Source organism: Akebia trifoliata, chromosome 6 (genome assembly GCF_017979445.1).
Source record: "Akebia trifoliata isolate Shusen 1 chromosome 6, ASM1797944v1, whole genome shotgun sequence".
Lineage (NCBI taxonomy): Eukaryota > Viridiplantae > Streptophyta > Magnoliopsida > Ranunculales > Lardizabalaceae > Akebia > Akebia trifoliata.
The window spans coordinates 9388476-9409403 of record NC_141380.1 but is presented as its reverse complement, the minus strand read 5'-3'; the positions used below and the strand labels follow the sequence as shown (position 1 = coordinate 9409403).

The following is a 20928-nucleotide window of genomic DNA, read 5'->3' as shown; positions in this document are numbered from 1 at the left end:
CTCTCTCTCTCTCTCTCTCTTCCTGTGGGGAAAATCTAAGTTTTTTATTCTAAAAAAATTGATTCAATCGTTGACCAGTTACAAACCTACAATTAGAATGTGTCACATACTTTTTCTACTCCCTAAGAGATACGTAACTTTTATTTTTATTAACTTTTAAGAATTAAAAGATGTTTTTGAGATACTAAATTCCACCCAAAAATTAGTCCAAATGAGTTGGTTCTATTCTCTTGTTGTAACAAGTATTTGATCAAATTTGCAAATGTTGTTAGCTTTTTAACAACGATCTGGATTGTTTTCACACCAAAAATCGAATTTGTTTAGATTTGGATTGAATCTCCTATCACCCCTAATTATTAATACGATAATTGGGTCGCATATTTCATAGATTTTTATGATCTGTAAAAATCAGATCAAATCTATGTTGACATTGTTAAATTTACTTCAGATTTTTTGCTTTCCAAATATTGTTTCATCTTGATCTCACTAATCAATTCTTCAGATGATCAAATCTTCTTCCCCACATCGATTATTTTTTGAGTTTCAGAGAGACAGATTTAAGGTATAGAAAAAGAATCAACCTAACATGAGAGAACTTGGAGTTTTTGTTTAAGAAAAAAGGTGGTTGTTGCAATTTTTTGAGAGACAAACTCTAATGATTCAAGGCTTTTTATTATTATTATTATTTTTTTTTTTTTTAATTTTTATAGTTTGGAGTTTGTGGGAGAAGGAGAGTGACGTGGCAAGTGGTTATAAAACACAAGATATGTTTTGCTAAAATCCAACGGTCATGGGACTAGTTCATATATTTCTCTCCCATGAACGATCATGAGAGAGCCGGACTCTTTAATTTATAGAGATTCTATTAGCACACCAACTTTTGCTCACGCCATCCCAATTCATATGTAAATCGCCAAAGAATTGCACACATCTTGGTGTGGCATTAGCAAAAGTGGGTGTGTCAATATCAATTCTCTTAATTTGTTCTCTTCGATAGGAAAGCCTTTCTTACCCTACCCTAAAGTTCATAATCATCTACACCTCCCCAAAAATCCTGTTTTGTTCAACCTCGTCTTCAACACTATCAGCATCAACATCTTGAACAAAACCCTTCCATATCCTAAAATCTATCATCATCCACTTCTCCAAAAATCCTATCTTGTGTTGATGGGTGTGAATGTTGCACGAGATTGAAAAGGGTTGGTTGAATTCATAATGAGGGCATTGTAGATCATTTAATTTTAATATTAATTTTGCTCGCTTGAGCTTGAGCTGGAGCTCGAGCTGGAGCTCGACATGCAAGTATTGCAATTCCCCTCATTTGGGGTTTGAGGTGACATATATGTTGAGCAAAGTTTTAGCCTGACTTTTTTCCTTTAAAAGCATCAAGAGGATTAAATTATCTTTGAGGACTCAAATCCCTGATTTCATGTGCTTGTCCCCAGAGAGGTACTACACATTAATGATGTCACAAGGCCTTTTGCAATATATATATAATATATATTGGATTGGAATCCGTTGACTCATGAAGAAACACATGATCCCAACCGTTTATATCAAATACATTATTTTGGATTAGGATGAGAGTGACAAATGCACTTTATATCATGATGTCCCCAAGGTCTCTGTGATACTCTCTGCATCATGCTCAACTAAGCCCAAGGTTCATAAGGATGTTCACTTTTATTGATGGTAACCATACAGGACTACAAGTAACGGAGGAATTTTTTTTTTTTTCCTATGGCCCAGCAGTGGACACGTGGCACTTAGTGATTCATAAGTTAAACTTGTGAGATTTGAATCGACATATAGAGTCCAACTCAGGGACATGACTTGGATCCCTATGGTTATGATAAGCCTAAGCCTTCATCCTATCCGTGGTCGGCCAATGCCTAAACCTCGGGAGGTCGATACACAACATGAGAGAGCTATGAGAGGAATGAGTCAACACAATTCCCGAAAAGTTAGGGATCATATGAGCACAAATCCAATAATCTATAAAATCAAGAAGTGATTTCATCAAGGGAAAGTCTCATAGCAGAAGGGATGCATGGAGGCAGGATCTTAGTTGGATACATTTTAAATCAAGATCCTCTTTCTAAAATTAGGTAAAAATATAATTAATAAGTGAGATCCAAAGGGATGCTAGAGTTGGACCTCTATAAATACAGAAGTAGAAGTAATTGAGGGTATGCCTTTTTTAATTATATATTATTATTTTATTATTTTTATATTGAATCTGACTTAGGCATCGAAGAGATTGTGTTACAAGCACCTAAGAGTTCAATACATAGAGATCTCAAGTCATTAATACAAATTTCAAGTTAGTGAAAGCTTTTGCATCTACAGAACCCCTCGCCATCAACATGTTGTAAATTAGAGATTATCCTTGGCATTCAAGGTATTTCACATTAGTTGCGTATGTTTATTTATTTTTTAGGAAAATTAATTAAAGGATTTTGGTAAAGGGATTTCTTTTTAAATAGTCCATAAGTTTTTCGACTTAGTTGAAGAGGTCATTTAATAAACTTTTTCTTTCTAAATGGTCACTGAAGATCATTTTCACCAATTTTGACGGGTGAAATACCCAAACTACCATTTTTATCTTTTTCACACAGTTAGATTTTCCAATGGCAATTGTAATCATTTCCGACGATTTTTTATTTATATCATGAATAAGGAGTGGAGAATGATATTATCTTAATTCTAAACATCTAGATGTATTTTTTTATATTTATTTTGATGATTTATAAAAAGAAAATTGAAGAACGAAGTTGAGATTCAATTTTTTTTAATGATTACATCGTAACTTTTGATTTGCTATCATAATTGATGCACTTTTTGGTATTTCGAGGAGATATCAAGTATCAAAATTGAAAAAATGAAAATAAATAAATAAAAAATTCAATTTGCATTATAGTGTTGAGTTCACCACTTTTTAACTCAACATTAAGTAGTGAGTTCACGATTTTTTATTTTAATTACCTTTGAACTCAACGTTAAGTTAAGAAGTGGTGAACTCAACACTAAGTTAAAAAGTGATGTACTCACTACTTAATGTCTAGTTCACCACTTTTTATTTAATTTCTGTCGAACTCAACAATAATTAAATAAAAAGTTGTGAACTCAACGTTGTAATGCAAATTAGATTTTTCATTTTTTGTTAATTTTTTAAATTTCAATACTTGATTAATCTCCTTGAAATACCCAAAAATGCATCAATTAGTATTGAAAATCAAAAGTTATGATGTAATCATTAAAATATTTGAATCTCAACTTCATTCTTCAATTTTTCTTTTATAAAACATCGAAAAAAAAATATATATATGCATGTAGATGTCCTATTCAATTAAGTTGGAAAACTTAGGGATCATTTAAAAAGAAATCCCTCTGATAGGGTCTTTTAAGTAATTTTCTCTTATTTTTTTTGAGTAAGTTTATCACAACTCTATTTATTTTCATCCACTGTATTTTACCGATGAAAAAAATGGAAATCTATTGGGTAGGCCAACCCGATGTAAAATCCAATGGATGAAAATACATCAAGCATAGGTAATTGCACTTTTATAAGCTTAAATGGTGCTTGGATCCAAAGCTCAGTTCATCAAGAGTCGTTCTAACCTAACTTTCTTCGACTTTACATTTGTCACTGCGCTGGCATGGTAATGTGCATAGCACCATAGATTTTTTTTCCTTAAGATTGCCTAAATGGTGTACTCATACCCTGTTTTTATATTAAAAAATTTACTAAATTAGGTATTTATCCATTTTGGTAAATATAATAATATAAGTCTCGTATACCCCTTCTCATAAAAATATTAAGAGAAAATTACTTAAAAGGACTCTGGTGGAGGGATTTATTTTTAAATAATCCTTAAATAGTCATAAATTACATTGAAAAATCTAAAAACTTGAGAGAACGACTTATTTTTTCCGTACATGTTTAAAATATTTGAAAAAACTGTTAAAAATGACTTTTTCTTTCTTCTTAGATCTTTTCCAACATATTAGAATTTCCAAAACTTTGTAGTAGAGATATAAAAAAAAAAATCTATTTTTTTTTTCATTATTTATGAAAAAAATGAATTCAAACGGTTAAGACATTCAATCGTGACAAATGTGGGAGAATCGAGATGAGAACCTTTAAGAAAAGAAAATTTTACTAAATCAACTATTAAGTATGCATTTGAAAATAATTTTGAAGTTAAAGTGAAGGAGGTTCACGTTTAAAATTCAAACTTTAGAAAACTTTTATTTCCATTTGTTTCGTTTTAGGTTTCAGACTTCACAGGGAGAATTTATAAGTTTTGAACCAGCGATGCAATACGGACAACCAGATGAAACTTCTAAAATTCTGATTTTTAGTTTTTTTTTTCCAGAAATCAGAAGTGTTATCAAATATAGCGTAAAACTTAGGGACTCTTTAGAAAAAAGTACCACTGCCAAGGTCTTTTAAGTAATTTTCTCAAATACTAAAGACTTTAACACACGACTGATTTAGTAATTTTTCCTAATTCTCAACCGGAGACAACATACACAACTTTTCTTCACTTCAAATATTAATATAAAAAAAAAAAAAAATACGTACAAAAATACCAGTCAACAGGTAAGACCACCACAGGGAACGCTCAGAACAAAAAATTCCGTCCGTTCCCATCGAGTGTGTCAGATTCCGACCATCCTCCCATTTTCTAGCTTATGAGGAGGAGGAGGAGAAGAAGAAGGAGTATAATAAGGAGGAGAACCACATGGAGTAAAGAACTGAGTCTCTCTCTCCACATTATCCATCACCACCACCATCACTTCTTCATCTAAACTTACCCTTTTCTTTGTCTTCCTCTCTGATGAAGATTTATCTGACTCCAACTCTTCTCTCTCTTCCTCTCTTATAGTAAACAAAACCCTAGATTGTCCGTACAGTTTCTCCAGATCATCACCGGACACCTGTGGGGATAGGTCGTGTGGGTCAGATGGAGAGGGTTCTATGAGGGATGATGACTTGTTTTTCCAGCACAAGAAGTTGAGTCGCTTTGAATGAGTGGTGAAAGACTCGGTTGTGATGTCAGATTCTCCGGCAATTGTTTTTCGTCGGAATATTTTCCGGCAACAGAGAATGTAGCAGAGTTCGGCGAGTAGAGCTAAGAGAGAGATTGCAAAAAGTAGAGTCATTCCGATCCCGAGTTTGCTTAGACCGATCATCTCTCTCTCTCTCTCTCTCTGATATTTTGAATGAAAGTCTGAATTTATTAGAAACGGTGGACCGGTGAAATAAACGAGGGAGATTCATAGAGTTGTGAGAGAGCCCGTACTGGTAACTGGCACTTGCCGGTGGTTACCAAAAACGTTATACTAATAGAAGAAATTCGGTTATTTAGACTTGGATCCCTCCACTTTTTCTAATATATTTGAGATACCCCTATATTTTCAAACTGACAATCTACACTTGACCTCGGTCAACTGAAGGACTAACAAAATGATCTACCCAAACACAATTTGAACTTCTAACAAAAAATTATAGATTTTACTACTTAAAAAAATCCATTTATCCCGTGCTTTCCAATTATTGACATGTGCCGTAAGGACAAATGTTAAGAAGCATTGAATACACCTTAACAATAATCTTTTGAAGTTATTTCTGGAAGTAAAAAAAAAATAGTTGCTAGTGGGAGTGTTTTATATAGTAAAATAAAATTTGGAGGTGTATTTAATGTATCTTAACATGTACTTTTAAGGTACAAGTAACACCGTCAAATAGGAGTCCAAAGAATAGAAGGAAATCTCTTTGCACTATGATGCATGATTTTTTTCATTCATATTTCTACTTTTTCATCAATATTTAGGATACCTCGTTAAAGACATCATGTGTCATAATGCGAAGAGGATTCCTTCAAAATTTTGGAAGGGGCTACCTGTTTTAAAAAACATTTCCATCAAATAGATAGTTACGATCACGAGTGGATTTACAATGGACGTTGTGGGGGCACTTTCCCCCGAAAGAATTTTCAAAGTCTATGAATTTGAAAGTTATTGCGAGAGATTTTAACGATGGAAAAAAAATGTCACTATTGCCCCTACAAAAACATTTGACCACTCTTAATTGCCGCTATAAAAAAATTTCTACTCTTAGTTGTCTCCACATGGGCAAAAATCCTGGCTCCACCCCAGGTCACGATGATGGGAAAAAACAAAAAATTCTGAAAGGTAAGTCTTTATTTTCTAAGGATAAATATAAGTTTTTTAGATATACATTTTGCTTGGGAATCCCTAGCTAGCATCTTAACTATCTGTTTACTTGATGAGGAGTCTCAAACCTTATAGGTCGACGATGGCAGTAAGTATATCTACCCAAAGAGGTTAAAATGTGTTGAGCATTTTGGTCATTTTTTCACTATCTTCTAGTAGAAGACTAAGGTCAGGGTTAATATCATGAGTTTGAAAACATGAGTGGGTATCTGAGGTATTCATCAAAGCTTAGAGGGGGTAAGCCTAAATATGAGAATAAAATTTGTTGGAAACGTAGGGGAAGGGGAAAAGGCGATAAATGATGACTGACGTGCGTGATGGTTGATATTGATGATGCGGAGCTGCTTTTAAAATTTGAAATAATTAGGAGTAAAGTTCGGGTCTTTAAATAAAGTGACAAAAACAAAACAAAGACCTGTTTGCCAAAAGAGTAAAGGGCAATGAATGATCTGGTGCTACTGGTACCACGGAGATTTCCATCGCTTGGTAACAAGAAATATAGGATTGGTTGATTATCAACTAAAGAAGAATACACTGTTGTGCACCATGGAAACTCAAATTATAGTCCACCAAATTTTGTTCTACTATCATTATAGTATTTCTTTTTTCTTTTCTTTTTTTTTTGTGAATGCATGTGTAATGAAAGCGTTTCTTTTAAGGAAAAATGCTGGAGTGACTTTAAAAGGGAACTATCATTCTCACACCAACATTTTCTAACACCATACCAACTCAATTATTTAGGTGCTGATTGATTCAACTTCTTAAAATTGCTGTCAGCTTCTGCTATCAGAATCTGCTATTTGAATCTGCTGTCAGAATCTGAAAAGCTAAAAAGCTTGTTTGATAGAGCTTTTTAAAATTGTTGTGCTGTTGACTAGAATCTAACTGTGGACTGTTTGATACAGCTTTTAAAATTTACTGTAGTAAGGTAAAATGATCAGAATGCCCTTAAGGTTGATAATGCAATCAAAATGTATAAAAATTATCAGAATACCCCTATACATATATAATTACACTAAATATATATAAATATAATAAAATTATATAAAAATTTAAAAAAATAATTATTTTAATTTTAAAATATTTATAAATCTATAAAAAATTATAGAAAAATTTATAATTCTATAGAAATTTCGGTAGCATCTCCTCTTAAAAATAGACATATAAAATTTTTCTGATAAACAAAATACCTGCATAATACACAATTCAACATAATGTACGCAGAATGCATCAAAAATTACTAAAATACCCCTATAAATATATAATTACATTAAATATAGATAATTACACTAAATATAGATAAATATATAATTACACTAAATATAGCTGAAATAAAAAATAATTCATTTTCAACTCACAAAATGGTAATTCACCCAAAAAAATTAAAGTTCAGCACATAACTCTTTTGTCGACTTTAGGATGATCTAATCAACTCTGCCGAGTTTTGAGTCGACTGAAGGAGTTTGTAATATAACATAGCTTCATCCCTTTCACTAATTAAGACACATTAGCTAATAAATGATCTAGTTGGCCGATGAACACTACTTCATATTATTAGTAAAAAAATTAAAAAGTCAATATATTTTAATAATTAAAAATATTATAAAATGGAATCTCTTTACAAGGAGCATTTGCAGCCTCAAGTTTAATTATATTCCAATCCTTGTTACAGTTGGATTGTATTGGAATAAAAGAATCCATAAATGTTGGATCAGAATATTAGATAAGTTCGATTCCTAATGCAGGATGAGCCACGAATGTATGATAAAGTTACAATAGTCCACATGGCATGATCTCATTGGTTAAAAGATAGTGGTATTAGTCGACATGGCACTTAGTCATTGGATGACAGAAACATATAGGCGTAGGCATCATGAGCAGAAAGAATAATAGAAAAGCTTTGAAATTAAAGCTGGAATTTTTTCCAAAGCTGTGGACATGGCATGATCTCGCCATTCATGAAAATCCTCCCCAAAGCTGAAATTTTTTCTAAGGTGAGCTACTACTCTCATTGAATTGAGGAGAAATTTCCAAGGTCATATGTAAGAAAATCCTCCCCAAAGCTGAAATCCCAACGTTGTAAAGGCCCAATCAATTTCAATATCCCAAATGTTTCTTCTTTCGTAACAAATATTGCTTGTTTCTAACAAAAATTTCTAAAAGACGTTAATCGATGCTATTTCTAACAAAAAAATTTCTAAGAGGCGTTAATCAACAACAATCATTCACAAATATTTCTAACAAAAATTTATTTTAATAAAAATCAACCAAAAAATTACAACCCTAACAGAAAATTTTCTGTTAATATGCAAATTCCGCAACAAAGAGATAGTGAAATCGATGAGATAGAGAAAGAAAGAGAGCTCACAGAGATGAATGGTGTCGATCGACGGTGGGTTTTTCAAGTCGGTGGGTTTCGTTTGACCGAAGCTAGCGTCGTCGTTGTTGATGGGTTTCGTTTGAACAAAGATACCAGCGTCGTCGTCGTCGTCAAAGGGTTAGATCGGTGATTTGGTGGTCGCCGTCGTCGATGAGATCGGTCGGCTGGTCGTCGTCTTCAATGAGATCAGTCGGCTGTGAAATCGAAGGGTGAATGTGAAAGAAGTTAAAATCGCGGACAGTGATGTAAATGTTAAAAAAGTCGAAGGGCATAACAATCTTTTCACATCATCGCGTTTTAACGCTATTGCGCGAAGCTCCTCACATCCGCTTTTCAAAACAGCGGTAAAAATTACAAAATTGCGTTAAAAATTTTAAAACGTTGCGTTTTAACGCTGTATCAAACACTCAAAAAAAATAAAATCCCGCGTTTTGATGCAAACACCAGTAAATTTGTATTTTGAAGCGCAATCAATCGCACCCTTAGTGATTTGCATAGGAGTGGGTGTGGCAATAATAGCCATCTTTCAAAATTTTCACATATGGCCGATGTGGATGTATGTACAAAATTATAATCATAGATGATTTTTATCGAGATACAAGTGAAAAGTATCTATGGTTATGCACACACCCTTCACATCACCAATGTGTGAACCAATGTGAATTTTAAAGTCACTCCAACGTGGGGGAAAAAAATACTTTAAAGGGGGAATTTGTGTGCTTTGTCCAAAGAGATATCCGGTATATTGATGAAACATAGGGGTGTGAGATAAATACAAAAATCCATGTGTCATGTTGATGGCATTGGTTACTTAAATGAAAAATCCTAAAATTATTGTACAAGACACACTACGTTCAACACTAAACTGACGTGGAGTGTTGCATAGTGCAATCACTCTACCATGACTCTAGTTAAATTTGGTAGAGCCAATAAAAAATTAAGAGTCGCGATAATCTAACTCCCCCACGTGGCATACTCTCTTGACGTGACTTGTGCTAGAATCATAGACTTTTTGTCTTGGGATACACATCTATACATCCTCATAAATATGTTCAGTTTTGTATCCCAAAGCAAAAAAGATCTATGATTCTAACACATGCCATACTAGGAGAGTATTTTGAATATGCCATGTGGGAGGTGAAAGATTGCAAGAGATTTAAAATTAGTAGATTTGAAATTGTGCAGTAAAGTGTAAATTTAGTTCCAACAATCAAGAAGAGAAATGTTATATAAACTATGTAATGGTCTAAAAAAAAAATGATTTGAAGTTAATAGTTTCATTTTTTTTAATGACTATTATTATATAAAATGATGGATGAGTTGTGGAAGATGTTATCTATAGAATTAGAGCTAGATAAACAAAGCGAAGGTGTGCTTTCAAGAGTGTTATGTGATGGGTAGATAGTAATAATCAAATTAAAAGGGAAATTAGAAAACAATAATAAGACTAATTATACTTTTTGGAGTTCAATGTTTGGCAATCTAAAAACTCCGTATTCTTAAATTGTGCATAACAAAGGTGTGGACATTGAGACAGACAAGAGGAAATGAAAAAATAGATACAAATAAAAATGAGGACATTATTCGAGAAAAATATAAGAGTAGTTCCTATATATGATAATCTACGAGAAAATTGTTCAAAATGAGTTGAGCTTACTTGACATGAAAGACTAATTACCACTCTTGTTAAAAGATTATTCAAGTTGGGACTTCTACTAGGAACATCATCCAAAAGAATGTGGATCTAGACAAATTGGGATGGAATAACATATATTATTCATTTAGTTGCATCAAATACTTGGTGATGAGTAGGTTTTATACCTACGAATTAACCACTTTTAAATATAATATTTTGTTAATTTTAGAGTCTTTTAGTTGTTTTTATTTAAGTTTAGTTAGTTTTATACTTTTTATGTGTTTATATGTTTTTATTTGATTTTTATGCTTATTTTACAGATTAGGAACAATATGGAACATTGGGATAAGTGGATACGTTTAGGAGAAAATCTGACTCCAAATTGGTTCTCTCGGAAGAAGGAAGCTAAGCATACAAGCTAAAAAGTTTTCAAGCCGCAGCTTGATAGAAAACGATGCCGCGACGGGAATTCAAGAATGGCATAACAGAAATATAGAAATACAAGCCGCGGCATGATATATTGGGAGGCCATGGCCTGCTTACGTTCCAGCTTTACACGTTAATTTATGGTGACCGAATTAGAGACGGATTTTGGGACTCTTAAACCCTAATGACTCCATACCTATAAATAGGAAAGTTTAACCCTTATTTGGGGACAGAAGTTTTGGGGGTTTTTCCTTGGAGGCAGAAGATTGAGAAGGAGGACGGGAATTGGAGATCGGCTCTTGAGTTTTATCTTCTTTAACTTTAACTCTTCTCTTAATTTTGTAATCTAAGAATGGCTAAATACTTTTGTGATTTTGTTTTCTTTTCAATGAAGAACTAATTTCTATTCTAGGGTTATAATGGAACCCATTCATGATATTTGATTAGTTTTCTTTCTTTCTTCTATGATCCCACATGTGATTGTTTATTCTATCCAATGTTTAATGCGATTTGATTAACTGATCATTGATTGAATTGATTTGGTGAACCTTAATAATATCGGCAGAGTTATTTTGTGTTCATGACCTAGATAGATTAACATATGCTAATTTGAGATAGGAATATACTCAGGTTGCATGTGCATTCCTTATGAGAACTTATTCTTAATGAATTCTTCTTGATTTGATTCTCATAGGCATATAGGGAATTAGTCTAGAAGGGTATTTTTACATGACCATCGGAAGAGGCTTGTAGAGAATTTAGTGTTCTTGGATGACAACCATAGTGGATTAATTTATCATAGAGGGAAGGAGAATTAAATCAAGTGGATTGTTTGGGGGAAATTATAAACCTAGATTTTATCACTCATTGATTTTAAATCTGCAAGTTTATTTCCTCCATTAGTTTTCTGTTTAGTCTTAAATCCTATTTTTACTTTTGTTTGGATAAAATTAGATTGAGATAAATTGGTAATTAATAATAGATTGGTATTTAGTCTCCGTGGGAACGATACTTTCTTATCACTTTATTACTTGTTTCGATACGTATACTTGCGTGCGTAAATTTAGACAACAAGTTTTTGGCGCCGCTGCCGGGGACTAATTTATTAATCTTTTTGTTAATATTAATTCAATCATATTTGATTTTAGACCAAACTTTTCTTTATTTTGTAGGTGTTTGGCTAGTGTATGCGTAGTACAGGGAATTTAGAGCTTGTTCCTTTGGATTTTGAGATCGAGAAAACTTGTCGAAGAAATAGAAAGAATAAGCGAGAAGCTTCTCAACACCATACAATGGCCGACCAAACTAATGGTAATGAAGGTCCTAAGTCTATGCGGGACTATGCTGTTCCATTAATGGATGGGATTCACACTAGTATTCGTCGTCCAACGATACAAGCCAACAATTTTGAACTCAAACCGGCTACTATTCAGATGGTACAAGTATCTCAGTTTGGGGGTTCACAGGTTGAAGACCCCAATGCACATTTAGCTAATTTTCTAGAGATATGTGCTACGTTTAAGTATAACGGTGTTGATGATGATGCCATCCGACTGCGATTATTTCCATTCTCATTGAGGGACATGGCGAAGAATTGGTTGAACTCATTGCCAAGGGAATCTATTACCACTTGGGATGACTTGGCGAAAAAGTTCCTTGCTAAATATTTTCCACCGTCAAAAACTGCAAAGTTGAGGAATGATATCACTACTTTCGTGCAGTTGGACAGTGAATCTCTTTATGAAGCTTGGGAGAGGTACAAAGATTTACTTCGGAGATGTCCTCATCATGCTTTACCGGAATGGTTGATCATCCAAATTTTCTACAATGGGTTGGTTGGATCTATTAGAACGATTGTTGATGCTGCAGCAGGTGGATCTCTTATGGCGAAGACATTTGAGGATGGGTATAATTTATTGGAGGAGATGGCCTCTAACAACTTCCAACACCATACAGAGAGGATGAATCCAAGAAGAACAGCAGGAGTGCATGAATTAGATATTTTTACGGCTTTGACTGCTCAAGTGGCATCCCTATCTAAGAAAATTGATTCATTTGGAGTTCATGCTATTCAAACTCCTACCGTTACATGCGAGATTTGTGGAGACAATCATTCGGGAAATATGTGCCCTAATAATCCAGAATCTCTCAATTTTGTTGGTAGTAGGCAGAATAACCCATACTCTAACTATTACAATCCGGGCTGAAAAAATCATCCGAATTTCTCATGGAATAATAATAATCAAGTTGAGGCCTCTTCATCTACAAAGCCCATGTTTCAACCGGGCTATCATCCTCAAGCTCTCCCTAGAGAAAAGAAGCCTTCTTTGGAAGATCTAGTACATCAAATGGGAACAAACACTAATCAATTCATGACAGAGACTAGAACTCAATTCCAAAGCCAAGCAGCTTCTATTCGGAATATAGAAATTCAGTTGGGTCAGCTTGCTTCAACAATTAATAGCCGTCCTCAAGGAACCTTGCCTAGCAATACAGAGACTAATCCAAAAAGAGATGGTAAGGAGCACTGCAATGCTATCACATTGAGGAGTGGAAAAGAGTTGAATGATGTTGTCAAGGAACCAAAGGAACCGGATGTTTTAGTGGCAGATGAAACAATTTCTAAAGAGAAGGGTGAGCAAGAGAAAGAAACTACAAACCAGGAGCATAACACGCCGGGCTTAGAAAATATTACTCCTTACAACCCACCCCCACCATTTCCTCAACGTTTCAAGAAACAAAAACATGACGAGCAGTTTGCAAAGTTTCTAAATATCTTCAAGAAGTTGCATATTAATATCCCATTCGCTGAAGCTTTAGAGCAAATGCCAAGTTATGCCAAGTTTTTGAAAGATATCTTGACTAAAAAGAGGCGATTGAGTGAATTTGAAACAGTGGGTTTGACTGAAGAGTGCAGTGCTATCATTCAAAGAAAACTTCCAGCAAAGCTTAAGGATCCAGGGAGCTTCACTATACCATGCACAATAGGTAACCACTTCTCTGGTAGAGCTTTGTGTGATTTGGGGGCTAGTATTAATCTAATGCCGCTGTCTATATTTCGAAAATTGGGATTGGGAGAAGCTTGGCCTACTACTGTGACACTCCAGTTAGCGGATAGATCACTAAAGTATCCAAGGGGAAAAATTGAAGATGTGCTTGTTAAGGTTGACAATTTATATTCCCTGTGGATTTTATTGTTCTTGATATGGAGGAGGATAAGGATGTTCCAATCATTCTTGGCAGACCATTCTTAGCCACAGGCAGAACTCTTATTGATGTGCAAAAAGGAGAGCTTACTATGAGAGTTCAAGATCAAGAGGTGACGTTTAATGTTTTCAAAGCTACAAAGTTTCCCACTGAAGCGTGACGAGATTGCTATAGAATTGATGCAGTGGACACATGTGTTCGACATGACCATGAAAAAACACTCCCATTTAACCAGCTTGAATTAGCAATCATTAATACTTACAATGAGAAAGATTTTAAGTATTTTGAGTTGGTAAAATACTTGGAGGCTGCACCAAAATTCTCTCGTTCTAAACCAGAATTTGAGTTGTTAGAAGTATCACCATTATGTTCTCATTTGAAGCTGTCAACTCAAGAATCATCATCATTAGAGCTCAAGTATCTTCCTAGCCATATAAGGGAGTTGCGAGATTACAAGAAAGCATTGGGATGGTCCATAACGGATATTAAGGGGATTTGTCCTTCTATCAGCATGCAGAAAATCCGTATTGATGAATATCATAAGCCTTTTATTGAGTACCAATGTCGGCATAACCCAATCATAAAGGAGGTGGAGATCTCTGATGTGTGGGGAATTAACCGTCAAAAATTCACCACCACTCTAGCAAACCTGACATGACTTCAGAGAAAGTCAGGCTGAGGACTTTAAAACAAGCGCTTCTTGGGAGGCAACCCAAGTGTTCTAAACTCTTTCTCCATTTATTTTGATTTTCATTATTCTTCGTTAATTTTTGTTTATTTCAAAAAAAAAAAAAAGTTATTTAGTTTGCTTTTATTAAAATTTTAGAATTCTTTTTAATTTTCTTATGTTGTGTTGAAACATGTTGGGAGTCTCTAAGCAAATCAAGGGCATTAGCAACATGACAAGTCATTGGCAGCACATATTTTAAGAGCAGAAGCCTTTCTTCAATTCCAGTTGCTATATCTAAAACAGACAGCAGTTCTGATCTCACAGTTCGAAGATGCCATGGCTTAACTCTTTTCAGGCCAAGGCATTAGCCCGTGGCAGAACTGATCAGAAATGTTAAAAAGGATGCCATGGCTTAACTCTTCTCAGGCCAAGGCATTAGTCTGTGACAGAACTGATCAGCAACATAAAAAAGTGGGCCACGGCATGATATTCTAACAGGCATCGGCCCGAACTCGTACCCACATAGAAAAGGGGTATATTTGCCCTACTATTTCTATTGTTACCCAATTTCACAACCAACAGTCTCTTCGTGTCTCAACGAAAGAAAAACTCTTCATCTCTCTTCCTCTTCTCCAGCATTATTTTTATATCTCCCTCTCAATATCCAAGGGTGTCAAAAGAGAGATCAAATCCGTGAGCACGATTTCACCAAATTTCAATAGATATTCCAACTACTCTCTTTGCCAATTTGACCAAATCAAGTGGGGCACCATCAGGTTTTGTCTGTAAGTCTTACATTCAATTAACCTATGTTGCGTATTGTGAATAAATATTTGATTATTTGGATTGAAAAATTCGAGTTTTACTTACACTTGTGGTTGTTTGAGAGTGTTTGATGGATTTAATTGGTAATTGGTGATTGATGTTGAGTGATTGGTGGAGTGATTGATGTTGGAATGGGTGTGTGGATTGTTTGATTGGTGGAGTACTATGTGCTGCAATATGTACGGTCCTTTGTGACAGTAGCTGGTATTACTAAATTTTGGGGAGATCATTAAATTTTTGTGCACACCAGGTGTTTGTGAAAAGTTCAATGACAATGAGAAGGTTGGGAAGGTAAGTTGTTGAAAATTTTGGGGGTTGTTTGATATACATGGTGCTTGCTGGATAGTTGCGTGTAGTTGTGATACTTGTCATTTCGGCAGTTGGTGATTGGGTTACAATTACTTGTTGTTGGAGTCGTGATTTTTGACCACCGTTCGTGGAAAGTAACAGAACACGAACTTCAACATTTCATCACTACCACCAGGACTGCATGATAATAACAATGAAGATGGCGCGGATGATGCTGATGACTCCTGACCACCAATAAATATTTTAGGGAAGTTCTTTCACCTACCTTTGATTCTAATTGATTACATTGGGGACAATGCAATAACTAAGTTTGGGGGTGGGAGTAGTATTTTTCTGAAAACTGTTCTTTGATTTTTTTGTGTTTGCTTTCATGTGTTTAAGTTTAGGTTTTGATGTGTTTAAGTTAGTATTTAAAAAAAAAAAAAATTGTTTTGTGATGATTTTTGCTTGATAATCTACAGCCAATGATAATGATTTTGATTGAATACATACATGATTCTTAGAAAATGATGGAGGTTGAACTTGTCTGTGTGTTTAACTCTGATGAAATTCATCCTTGTTTTGAACTCTTTTACATTTAGTTTATAATCTTGATGCACTTGGTTGTTTGATACACTTGGAGAATGTTTATGCTTTTGAAAGTAATCCATGATCTCAATGAACTCTAGAACTTATTTGATTGTTACTCGAGGCGAAATCCTAGGTTGCACTTGATTAGGGACATGATTTAGGCCATTCTTGGATCGATTGAGCCTTTTAAGCTTACCTATGTTGATTTTATCACTAGTCTTCCCCATTGAGCCTTGTTTCCAATTTTCTTTGGCACCCACAACTCTAACCAAGCCTTTTTGTCTAATTTTTCCAAGATTTGACCCATCACCTCTTAGGCATATTGATTACTACTGGATAATTTTGAGCTATGCAAATAAGGGTTGAAGGTGAAGTTCATGGAATGTGGAAGGCAAAGTTTCAAGAATATTTAGTTGAGGGTTCGGAAATACTTATGTTGAAAAAAAAAAAAAAAAAAAAATTCTTATTACTACATCCCTTCTTGTAAAAGAATGCATTGAATCAGATAAGTTTGGGGGTGCAGTGGGCTATAAAAAAAAAGAAGTAAAAAAAAAAAAAAATGGTAAATAAAAGGTTGTCGAGAGAATGAAGTTAAACAAGATTGAGAATGCGGAATGACTTGATGTTGAAATGTAAGTTTGTGCTCTGTGAGAATCCTAAGAGATTGATGTGTTTAAGGGGTGATTTAGCCACAAAATTTTCTTTTATCCTACCTTTAATCCAGCCACACATTACAAGCCGAATTAAAGTCCTATTGATTCTTGATTGAGTGACAACCTACATTAGTGGAGAATAGCATGAAAAGTAAGCCTATGGAGTTCATCAATTTCAATATCTAGAGATCATCTGTGTTTACTCTTGATTGCATAAACTGATTTGAGTTGAAAACTGATTAAGTGAAAATGGGTTGTTTGCACATATGTGGATGGTTCAAGGTGAGGTTGAATGACATTTGGGTTGAAAATCTAGACTGTTTCAATTTCTAAAGTTTTCTTTTGAATTGTGAAATTTGAATAATCTTTGAGGCAAGTGTGGAGAATCAAGCTAGTATCATCACTTGTGTTTTCTTTATTTTAGATTTCTTTCCCGTAATTAGGTTTTTCTTTGTTTTTGTTTTGCTCGAGGACTAGCAAAATGTTAAGTTTGGGGGTATTTGATGAGTAGGTTTTATACCTACGAATTAACCACTTTTAAATATAATATTTTGTTAATTTTAGAGTCTTTTAGTTGTTTTTATTTAAGTTTAGTTAGTTTTATACTTTTTATGTGTTTATATGTTTTTATTTGATTTTTATGCTTATTTTACAGATTAGAAACAATATGGAACATTGGGATAAGTGCATACGTTTAGGAGAAATTCTGACTCCAAATTGGTTCTCTCGAAAGAAGGAAGCTAAGCATACAAGCTAAAAAGTTTTCAAGGCGCAGCTTGATAGAAAACGATGCCGCGGCGGGAATTCAAGAATGGCATAACAGAAATATAGAAATACAAGCCGCGGCATGATATATTGGGAGGCCATGGCCTGCTTACGTTCCAGCTTTACACGTTAATTTGTGGTGACCGAATTAGAGACGGATTTTGGGACTCTTAAACCCTAATGACTCCATACCTATAAATAGGAAAGTTTAACCCTTATTTGGGGACAGAAGTTTTGGGGTTTTTCTTGGAGGCAGAAGATTGAGAAGGAGGACGGGAATTGGAGATCGGCTCTTGAGTTTTATCTTCTTTAACTTTAACTCTTCTCTTAATTTTGTAATCTAAGAATGGCTAAATACTTTTGTGATTTTGTTTTCTTTTCAATGAAGAACTAATTTCTATTCTAGGGTTATAATGGAACCCGTTCATGATATTTGATTAGTTTTCTTTCTTTCTTCTATGATCCCACATGTGATTGTTTATTCTATCCAATGTTTAATGCGATTTAATTAACTGATCATTGATTGAATTGATTTGGTGAACCTTAATGATATCGGCAGAGTTATTTTGTGTTCATGACCTAGATAGATTAACATATGCTAATTTGAGATAGGAATATACTCAGGTTGCATGTGCATTCCTTATTAGAACTTATTCTTAATGAATTCTTCTTGATTTGATTCTCATAGACATATAGGAAATTAGTCTAGAAGGGTATTTTTACATGACCATCGGAAGAGGCTTGTAGAGAATTTAGTGTTCTTGGATGACAACTATAGTGGATTAATTTATCATAGAGGGAAGGAGAATAAATCAAGTGGATTGTTTGGGGGAAATTATAAACCTAGATTTTATCACTCATTGATTTTAAATCTGCAAGTTTATTTCCTCCATTAGTTTTCTCGTTTAGTCTTAAATCCTATTTTTACTTTTGTTTGGATAAAATTAGATTGAGATAAATTGGTAATTAATAATAGATTGGTATTTAGTCTCTGTGGGAACGATACTTTCTTATCACTTTATTACTTGTTTCGATACGTATACTTGCGTGCGTAAATTTAGACAACACTTGGGATATGACTTTGATGATGATGATTAGTTAGTTTTTTTTATTTTTATTTATCAATGTCTACGCAAAAATAAAATTTTATCCCTAATCATACATGTGTCTCATCGAGATAATCATAATTGATACAAAGGTGTAGATGGATTATGGGAAGTATGACTTGAGTGCGTCCTCATGATTGTTAAGAACATGGGAGGATTTACATTGGGGGCTAGAATTTTCAAAGTCTATGGACTAGTGAGTTATTGGGACAGATTTTAGCTACGGATAAAAAACCTCTACCACTATTGCCCCACTAAAAAATAAAAAAATCCCACTTTTAACTGCCCCTCAAATATTAATTCTCACTTTTTGTTGTCCCGACAAAAAATTTTATACTCTTGGTTGTCCCCACATGGGCAAAATCCTGGCTCTGCCCTGGTTATGAAAAATTCAATGCACCGTGAGGTAGCCAAATAAAATGACTATTTGATACACATAAACAATTGAAAAATAGATGAAAGTATCTTATCATACTAGAAATCAAAAAGCCAAATACGATCAAGTTCAGAATAACAAGAATTCTCATATGGAAAATGACAATTGTTAAGATAAATGTACGGTCAGACTTAAATTTTAAGAAATCAACGAAGAATGATACTTGATGTAGTGAACTATTAACTAAGCATCTCAATTAGAACTTATAATGGATCGAACACGAATCAGATATGAGTATATCCATATTTAGATCTGGATTTGAATTCGATTTGGATCTTACTATATAAAACCATATCCAAATCGTTTTGTTTTCATTATAATCAGATTCTACCCAACTCAAATTTCTATATTCGGGTAGGGTCGAATAATTATAGATCTTTTAACATTTTTTTTTTTGTTTTACTTCTTTTCTAATTGTTATGGTAATTTACTTTACCATTATAATCCTTTCATTTTATAAGATGTCATGTTGTATTAAAGTATTGGGAAAATGACATTTCGACAAACCTAAAACTATAATTTTCAAAGAAATATATCATTTAGATATAGGCGGATATAGAGATGGATTCATATTCGATCAGGATCCTTTTCGAATAAAGGGAAATCGACCTTTTATTTATTTGGATCTACCCCACGGGCCCCAACCTTCTAAATTAAATTTTTGGATCACTCTGATTTCAGGACAAATCGAACCCATTTTATGTCATAATCTCGATAAATTAGATAGTTCATCATTTTATGACCCTAATCTCAATAAATTGGATAATCCATGCTTTTGATTATTTGATTATATTAACACTGGTAGATTGATTTGATATTACTTTAAGTAATTTTTATGAATACACTTTGACGGAAGTAATTCATAATATAGGTTTTTTAACAATAGAAAACCATTTTAACTCCGAGGGGGTGGCTTAATGGCAATTTCGGATCCAATAAAAAGTGATAGTCTATAGGTTGTGTGTTTGATACCTAATATGAGCAATATTTTTCAAGGCCACCCGTGAAGACACTCCCTTACTTACTTGGTACATGTGATGTGTGGGCGTTGCAAGTGTTCAAAGGAGGGATCCATATGCCTTGGCTCTAGTCCTAACTCATCCAGTCCCTATAATCAAACATATGTCCGGACACCTCGTTATTAAAAAAAAAAAATAATAGAAAAACATTTGATAACAATAATCATAGAAGTACTTAACTAATCAAAAGTATTTTATATTAAAACATAAACATTTGGCAACGTCTATTAGGAAAGGAACTATAATTCTCTCTTATTCAAATGGTTGGATTTAATTTTGAGGATGGTATTGGGGATTGAATTTGAGTTTATTGCTTATCAATTATAAAATCATGCAATAATTTCGCGGGATGACAAGAAAGATAATGTTAGTGATCAAGGGCATTACAAATGGGAAGTAGTACGTAGTACGTAGCAGTGGCTTATTAAATTCTCAATCGTCTAATTCAAAGAAATAGTCAGATTCCAATAAGTAGTATTAAAGATCAAGATCTCGCCCCCCAAAAGAACAAATAAAAGACAAAACATAAAATAAAATATAAAGCTTTGTCACAACCTCACAACAGGAGAAAACAAATTGCAATGTGAAGAATGAACGAATGAAAAAAAAAAAAAATAGCCATAGAAATCCATTTTTATTTGATCTAAGCAATCAAGTTGGCATAAGCTCTACTACCTAGGCCT

At 33.9% G+C, this 20928-nt stretch overlaps 1 non-coding gene across 1 annotated transcript; it reads right to left on the bottom strand.

Annotated features, from left to right (window-relative positions):
• Window positions 1–12373: 12373 nt before the first annotated feature.
• On the bottom strand, window positions 12374–12480 carry LOC147400140 (small nucleolar RNA R71). Its single transcript, XR_015179558.1, has one exon. It is a non-coding gene; the product is annotated as a small nucleolar RNA R71 (small nucleolar RNA).
• Window positions 12481–20928: the final 8448 nt, after the last annotated feature.